Source organism: Salminus brasiliensis, chromosome 20 (assembly GCF_030463535.1).
Source record: "Salminus brasiliensis chromosome 20, fSalBra1.hap2, whole genome shotgun sequence".
Taxonomy (NCBI): Eukaryota; Metazoa; Chordata; class Actinopteri; order Characiformes; family Bryconidae; genus Salminus; species Salminus brasiliensis.
The window spans coordinates 7,092,877-7,102,097 of record NC_132897.1 but is presented as its reverse complement, the minus strand read 5'-3'; the positions used below and the strand labels follow the sequence as shown (position 1 = coordinate 7,102,097).

The following is a 9,221-nucleotide window of genomic DNA, read 5'->3' as shown; positions in this document are numbered from 1 at the left end:
ATTGGTATTTGTGGCTCCTGGGCTCCACCTACAGTCGGAAAGTGGAATGTGCTCTCTTAGCCACTACTGGGACATGCTTTTCTGGACAAGCAGATGGATACAGAACTGTCACTGAAACTGAAAGAAGCATGTGGACTGAGGTGGTAGAGTACTGCTGCAAGATTTTACACAAATATGAGCCTGGACTGGCAGCGACAGACACGCTATTCTCATTACAGGTCAGTGGAACATTACAATGACTTTACAGCTGTTTAATGGAAGAAATGCTACATAATGTTGCTTTAAATGAAGCTTTAAGGCTTAACTCAACATAGATGGAAAATCTTGGTTTTTATACTTTTTAATATTAAAAGATCTTAAAGGAAAAATTGTTAAAATGTACTATTTTCAAGCAAAGTGTTTGAAAGACTACAAAGAATGCACTCTTATTCATGGTGAACATGAAAAAATAACATGTATGAGATGGTGTCCAGGAAACAACCGGGAGTTGGGTGATTTGCTCAAGGACACCTTAGACGTGAATACTGAGGGAGGAGAAAGTGCTGTTCTTTCATAGGAACCCCATGCTTAAATCCTGCCGGCCCAGGGGATCAAACTGGCAACCGTCTGGTCTCATGCCTGCTTCTCTAACCTTTAGGCCACACTATCCACCCCACATATAGTATCATGCTGCCAACAAAACACCATCATGGCAGTTCACCTACATACATTTCAGTTAGCGACCTAGCCTCTAAGTCTAACAACCGGAGATACACTATCCAAATGTATCCAAATGTTTGTGGACACCCCTTCTAATGAAAGCATTCAGCTACTCCAAGTTGCACCCATTGGTGACGACAACTGTGCAAATGCGCACACACAGCCTGTCTAGCCCTTTAGAGAAGTACTGCCCATAGAACAGGACTCTCTGGAGCAGATAACCATGAACCTATTGGCACCATGCCTAATGCTAGACATGGGCTGGAGGGGTATAAAGCCCCCCAGTATTGCGCTGTGCTCTCTGGAATGATGATTGTGCTCCACCCAGTACTTTTGGGATGAGTTGGGGATAAGGTGGGGTGGTAATCATCCAACATCCTAACCTCATCTAATCTAGTAGCAAGCCTTCCTCCCTGGACAGTAGAGACAAGTAAAGCAGAATGAACTTATTTTGTAACCTTGATTTTGTAAAAGAAAACTTAATTAGTAGGTGTCCCAATACTTTTGACTATATAGTGTATGTATGCACCCCAAGGGTTAAAGCTGTTGTTGTAGCATAGTTGGGTAACACCACCACCTGTGCCAGATTTGGGTTTGATTCCCAGGGTGGGTAAGCTAATTAATTAAAGTCCTTGGGCAGGACTCCTAACATTCTCCTACCTGTGTAACATGATTCATATGTAAGTCAATGTAAATGTGAAGCGTCCCAGACATCTCTCTCAACATGCTTGGTGGCTGAGACTCACCCTCATAATCTCTGCTGTACACAGAGCTGGATGTCCAGAGCTTTATCATGATGTTCTCCTCCTGAAAGCTCCACATCTGAGGACAGAAGAGCTTCATGAGCCTTTAAGATGAAGAGCTTACAGAGCACTAAGACACAGTCAAAAGTCTTCTATCAACAGAGAGAAGTTTGGTGACCTTCTGCTGATCCAAGCTGCCGTCCTCTAGGGGTCTAGGGGTAAACTCTCCAAACAGGACAGGCTGGCACTTCTGTCTTTCAGCTTCCCCTCAACATCCACTTTGTCCTCTCTGGGCCACTCCACTCCACTCCTGCAGGTACGACAAGTTAACAGCACAGATGAACTTTAACAGGTCCCTGAGTGCAACACAGTCAGTCAACGAAATGGAACGAGCCAAGCACATCGCGCCAGACCTCTGAAATGGCCCGGCACATTAGGACCCTCATGCAGATATATGAGGAAGTACTTAAAGCATGGTGAATTATCATCGCTTCGTCACAGATGGCAGCGTAAACCATTTTTCTCTGTTGGCAAATCAATCATTTCAGAGCATGGCAGTAAAAAAAGATACAGAGATTCTAGGAATGTCCTTTTTTACCGTCCAACAAGGGCGTTCAGTAATGGAATAAGCACAGCAGCGTAATTTACTGCTGTTGATGAATTCTGACCTTGGCTGGCTTGCAGCTCATTCTATACTAGAGGTCCAAAGTGCTCTACTCCAATGTTTTAAGCACTGCTCAAGCCTTGCACTGTCTGCTCTTCCATTGGTGACATTGCTCATGCTTCTTCAAGCTTCTCCTCCATCCCCACACTCCTGCATTTCTACTGCTCATTCACTGTTTCTTCGGAAGTCGAAAAAAAGGTTAATACTGCTTATACTTTTCTTATACATGCATACATACATACATACATACTGCTTATACTACTGTCCAGGGTTGGCTTTATACTAGATTTTGGAGTATTGCTGTGAGGATTTAGCAACAAAAGGTGTTACTGAGGTCTGGATGTTGGATGATCATGACCATCCATCATTCCAGAGAACACAGTTTCACTGCAGCGCAAAGCTGGGGCATTTCATACCCCTCTATACCACACCTGGCATTAGTCACTGTGCTAATAGGTTCATGATTATTTGCTTCAGAGGGTCCTATACTATTAGCAAAACCTCTCTACTAAGACTAGACAAGTTGTGTGTGCATCTAGACATCTGTCTCAGCAATGGGTGCAACTTAGAATAGCTAAATGCATCCATTAGAAGGGGTATCCACAAACATTTGGACACCAAGGGGGGAAAAAAGCTTACCCTTACCTTTAATTTTGTAAATTCAGAGTGTAAAGTTTGGCAGAGAGCATCTAGACAAAGGCCTGGAGCATCTTTGAAGGTCTTGCTCCGATGTTTTATTGACAGCGAGGGTTTCCTCCTGGCACACCTCCCATTAAAATCAAAACTTTCTCTTTCTGATACTTTCACATCAACGCTGGCAAAAGCTACCTGTCCCATGATGTCCCTGTGTAGAACAGTTTTAAACTTTAACAACATTTATATGCTCCATAAAACTCATTGTTAAAAAAATAAATAAATAAATAACAAAAGAAGAAGAATTTACATGCAATGGTCCTGTGGCTCATGGCTCTAGGGCACCTCAAACAGCCCCTGTTTAATTGCCAGTCCCGTTAAAGTGCCCTCTTAAACAGACAATAAACCATCAGCCTCAGGGGAACAAAAAAAAGATACGCTTAATGGTGCTTTTTTACCCACCCTATTATCCCGTCTAAGGGCTATATCTCTTCCTATGATCCTATACAACTGCTGAACTCCGTCTAAGGGCAGAAAAGAGGAGAGCATGTGGAAGGGCCCATGTGTCTGACGGGATTAAGGCATTAAAATGAAGCCCTGTATTGAACGTTTTGCCGGTGGGTCGTTAATCGAGAGGATCGCCGGAGGTGAGGGTGGCTGAGGAACGAAAAACATTTCGATACGAATCAGCCGAGACGTCAATCAGGGGTCCGCGAGTGGCTGTGAGAAACACCCTGTCGTGCAGAACAATAAGGCCCTGTCCACTTACCCCACCAGCAGCAATAATGCAGAGCGGGGTCAGCACTCAAAAGCTTCCCTCTAAACAGTAAATCACTACAACTGCAGCTAGCATGCAGCTACTGCTAGCTTGTGTCTGTGTGGTCAGCGAGTCGCAGCCGGAGAAACTCATTAAGACTCTCTCGGTCAATCACCATCAGACCAGAACTGACCAGAACATTACACTGAAGCTTCACTGCTGTCTGCAGCAGCAATGGTTAGCATTGATTAGCATCTGCATAAGCAGCGTAAGGTCTCTCTCATCACATGAGGAAATGTGCTTTACTATAATGAGATTAGGTTTATTCAATTACTCAAATTAACAAAAAAATCTATAAAAATTTAACCCTTTTGTTGAACTGGCAATGAAGACGATCTGCTTTAAAAACTTTCTTACAGTAAAGAATCCTTTTGTGTATTAGTAGGAATTTTGTGAGTTTGGTCGGGGTGAGAAAAGCTCAGATGCAATGTTTCAAGCCAATTTACCACCCTGTTATTTTGCCAGAATGAAAAATACAGAACAAGCCTGATTAGCTCTGCCTAAACTGGCTGGTTTGTTTACAGCACTACGACCCGGCCTGCAGACGGCACAGACAAGTACACAGTTTTACCTACGTAAAAAAAAAAATACCGTAATCATTGCCAAGTCGCCGTCCTCTTGTTGTGTCCTCTCAGCGCGATGTTCTGTGCTGTTAGCAAGACATCCCAACGTAGATGGTCAGCCTTTAGCCTTGTCCCCACTCACCTCCCCTGAGTTTGGGTTTTTCAAGTTTTCCTGCTAAAAATAAATAAATAAATAAATAAACAAACATTACCCATCAATATGTCCTACTTAGCAGCTCTGCAGATGCACAGACCCACAATTCTGAATTAGGGCTGCACCGATGCCACTTTTTCCTTTCCAATACCGGTACCAGATTTTTTACGTATCTGCTGATACAGAGTAACAATACAGACACAGACACCAACTCTGACTCAAATACAGGACAGGCGGCTATAAATCCACTTTTCCACTTTTTATAGGTTGGACTTTTTTATATTTTATCCTAAATAATCTATAATACGATTGATAATAATAAAAAAAATTCAAATTACCACAATGCAGAAGCTTAAATGGCTAAACTTCACCAAAAAGCTCAACTGGATAAAATTCACATTTCAGAGCAGTGGAAAGAAGCCAGCTTAGAAACAGAAAGTGCAGCAATTTCACATTCAGGTACACGACTCTACTAAGCTCTACTAAGCTACTAAACTTCAGTGTGTGTTAGGCTTTAAACAAGCTGCTGAAACTCAACTTTTGGTTTCAGAATAAAATGCTCTGCAAATGTAAAAGTTCTATTAAACATCTGTTTTATATGTTATGTTATTTAAATGTTTGGTTTCATAACAAAGATGCAAACAGAAGAAAAAAGAAGAAAGAAAAAAGAAGCAGCAGCTTCATGGTATCGGTGATCTCTATTGCCGATACCGATACTGTGTGTGAGTATAGGTAAAACACTTCTCTCCATGTTTTCATGTGTTTCTCATGATGTCTGTTTTTTCTCAGGTGCATCATACAGCCTGAGCTTACTGTTATTATTCGCTTGAGTGTAAAAAGTGTAAATTGCAACGTAAATAAATAATAATAATAATAATAATAATAATAATAATAATTAGGAATGCACCGATACCAACTTTTCCTTTCTAATACAGATACCGATATCAACTTTGGATAGATATTAAATACTGGATAGATGGCTATAAATCCTGATACTCCTTAAAAAGAACAGCATGTACTGGTTCAGTAACTGCACATGTAAAAAGTTTCAGAGCTATGAAACAATAAAACTCAGCACAATGCAGTAAGCAAGTAGGGAAGCATAATCTTGCTAAGCTTGACCAAACAGCTTTTTATTTGGTGCTTAAAATTAACATTTTATTACAAGTACACGTCTCTGTGTAAAAAGATACTAAACTTCAGTCGTGGCCTTAAAACAAGCTGCTTAAACTCAACGTTTGGTTTTAATGTCTGGTTTTATAAAGTATACAAACCAAAATGATCTATGTTTTTAAAAAATTTTAAACGGCATCAGTAAGTTTTATGGTAGCTCTCTACTGCTGATACCGATGCTGTGTGTAAGTGCCAGTATCAGCAGTACAGTAAAAAGATACTAAACTTCAGTCGTGGCTTTAAAACAAGCTCCTTAAACTCAACGTTTGGTTTTAATGTCTGGTTTTATAAAGTATACAAACCAAAATGATCTATGTTTAAAAAAACGTCAGTAAGCTTTATGGTATCAGTGTTCTCTAATGCAGATACCGATGCTGTGTGTAAGTGCCAGTAACGGTGCTGATACCAATACAGTATCGGACTGGTGCAACACTAATTATTAATATTATTATTATTATTTCACCTCAAATCCCCTTATATTTACCTTGATCTAGTCCTTTACACTATCCACATATCTTTCCTATACCTCTGCTGGGACGATTCTCTAATATGATGCTTTTAGTCTATGGACATCTCCTACCAGCTGGTTTATTTAGGCAGCTTTACCTATAAATAAACACTACGGTAGCACGATTCAGCAAGGTAGCACAAATCGACAGCACACCGATACTTTCCCTTCTGATGGGAGTTTAGCTCCAGTTAGTACCACCACTGTACCTTCTGTACCACCATTGTATACATTCTGTACCACCACAGTACCACTACTGTACCTTCTGTACCACCACTGTATACCTTCTGTACCACCACAGTACCAAAACTGCACCTTCTGTACCACCACTGTATACCTTCTGTACCACCACGGTACCACCACTGTATACCTTCTGTACCACCACAGTACCACTACTGTACCTTCTGTACCACCACTGTATACCTTCTGTACCACCACGGTACCACCACTGTATACCTTCTGTACCACCACGGTACCACCACTGTACCTTCTGTACCACCACAGTACCACCACTGTATACCTATTGTACCACCACTGCACCTTCTGTACCACCACTGTACCTTCTGTACCACCACTGCACCTTCTGTACCACCACGGTACCACCACTGTACCTTCTGTACCACCACTGCACCACCACTGTATACCTATTGTACCACCACTGCACCTTCTGTACCACCACTGTACCTTCTGTACCACCACAGTACCACCACTGTATACCTATTGTACCACCACTGCACCTTCTGTACCACCACTGTACCTTCTGTACCACCACTGCACCTTCTGTACCACCACGGTACCACCACTGTACCTTCTGTACCACCACTGCACCACCACTGTATACCTATTGTACCACCACTGCACCTTCTGTACCACCACTGCACCTTCTGTACCACCACAGTACCACCACTGTACCACCACTGCACCTTCTGTACCACCACAGTACCACCACTGTACCACCACTGCACCTTCTGTACCACCACTGCACCTTCTGTACCACCACAGTACCACCACTGTACCACCACTGTATACCTTCTGTACCACCACGATACCACCACCACACCCTCCCTCTGCTAACCTGCTCTGAATCAGGAAAGAGAAGCTGGTTAGCATTAGCTGGCTAGCTGGCTAGCTTTGATAGCAGGGCAGCAGCCTGCTCACTACAGCCCACACTCAGAGCTGACTGAAAAACACACACTTATAAACACTCAGAGGAGCCAGTCAGCAGATACAACGACAGAAAGCTGAAATTAAAGTTTATCCTCCACGGTTTTGGATCCGTAGCCCACTCGCTAAGCTAAGCTAAGCTAAGCTAGGCTAGGCTAGGCTATCCTTTGCTGAGCTAGCTCAGCTAGCACACACAGCCCAGTGCAGCAGTGTAGCTAGCCCACAGAAAGCTTGCTGAAGTGTTGAGAGCTGGGGGACTGGTGGTGGAGTAACGGAGAGGCTGGTTATGTCGTGTTTGGACGTGCAGCTAGGTAGCATAGCTAAGTTAGCTAGCCAGCTAGCTAAACACCACGGCCCAGTCCCGTGTTCCAGCTAACGGAGGCTCAAAACACACCTGTTTAGAGGACACAGCCTCACACAGTTGAGGGAAGGGTCTTAGGAGTGTTTCCCACTGATTTCAGACTCTTTTAATATCCAGGGTTGCTTGATTCTCCCTGTCAAACGAGCTCAGCGTGTGTTTTCGGTCGCATCCCCAATCAGTGAGCTCCCACAGCGCCCCCACCCGGTGGCTCTGTTAGATGCACATAAGGGAGGAGGCCTGTTTGGCCATGAACTAGAAAAACAGCACAGAAATCTGACACATCAGACTTGACTCTACCGTCCTCATTTTATAGGGGCAGTGGTGGCTCAGCGGTTAGAGCGCCGGGATATCGATAACAGGGTTGTGGGTTCGATTCCCGGGCTCGGCAAGCTGCCACTGTTGGGCCCTTGAGCAAGGCCCTTTACCCTCTCTGCTCCCCGGGCGCTGGAGTTGGCTGCCCACCGCTCTGGGTGTGTGTGTGTGTGTGTGTGTACTCACTGCCCCTAACACATGTGTGCGTGTGCGTGTGAGTGTGTGTTCACTACCAGATGGGTTAAATGCGGAGGACACATTTCGCTGTACAGTGACAAATACGTGCACCTTTATCCTTTGACATATCAACATTATTATAGCTAAACATGGTGGGATCCGGTATTACCGTTACACCACCCAACTCTAGACCCATCAGCTGCTCCCATGTGGCCTCCAGCTCCAGCAACACAAACACTGAGCTGGTTGTGACCACCACTAATATTTTTGGAGACGTCCACTATGTCCACTCCTCATCCTGCTGACCACTGGAACTAGTCTAATGAGAGAGGTACAGCACACTGAAGTCCATCAGCGTGCCCAACTGGTCTGAACACCCACACAGAAGGTCAAGCAGGTCAAGCAGGCCAAGCAGGCCATCTCCAGTGTCCAAGAAAGCAGTCCTGACCAGTGAAGGCCTGCAGCCATGGTCATTTTTCAATGAACGTCTTCTCAAAGAGGCTCAGAGCTCAGAAGTTTTAGATGATCTGCGTGCTGACCCACTTTCCCTCAGTGTGTTAAACTCTCCAACTACCATCAACCACCATTAGGACTTCATCAGAAGGTAAAGCTCAAAGCTTTGGCATTTGGATGCGTGTGTGAGGTGTTATCAGCAGGGTCACTGAGGTGAGGACGTCCTGAGCAGCCTCCTCTCCCGGTGGAGCAAAAACACCTCCCTGTGTTTTGCTCTGACATTTTCAGCTCCTTTGGGATTTGATGATATCTGCCTCTGAATTACTCTCACTCACACCTTTCTCACACTCTCTCGTACCTGTTCTCTTGATCTCAGAGCAGTCCTGACACACCACTGCTCTCCCTCTCCCAGGTTTTTTTCACCTTCTGCTCATGAAGCTCCTTGCCAGCCTTAGCTGCCTCTCCATCTACAGCAGGATGGACTGCAGGAGAAGGATGGAGACTCCAGCAGTGGCAATTTACTGTGCAACGATCACACTGCAAGGCTCATTAATCAATTCTGATCAGCTCAAATCGGATTTGCACCGTTGAGGATCTGGGGATGATGGAGGTGGAGTGGTAATCATCCAATATCCAAGAACCTTAACGATGCTCTCAAATCGTCACAGCAATGCTCCAAAGCCTTCTTCACTGAACAGTAGAAACAGTTCTTCCAACGTTTAGGATGAATGGGAAATGATGAATGGAAAGGTGTCCTAATACTTGTGTCCAAAGCGTTGTTTTTCTTTTGGTGCGTAGTC

The 9,221-nt window shown here is 44.1% G+C and overlaps 1 long non-coding RNA gene across 1 annotated transcript; it reads right to left on the bottom strand.

The window, feature by feature from the left end:
- Positions 1 to 1,445: 1,445 nt before the first annotated feature.
- On the bottom strand, positions 1,446 to 2,837 carry LOC140541644 (uncharacterized). Its single transcript, XR_011977951.1, has 3 exons — positions 2,752 to 2,837; positions 1,621 to 1,752; positions 1,446 to 1,521 (listed from the first exon to the last, which is right to left on the bottom strand). It is a non-coding gene; the product is annotated as an uncharacterized lncRNA (long non-coding RNA).
- Between the last annotated feature and the right edge of the window lie 6,384 nt (positions 2,838 to 9,221).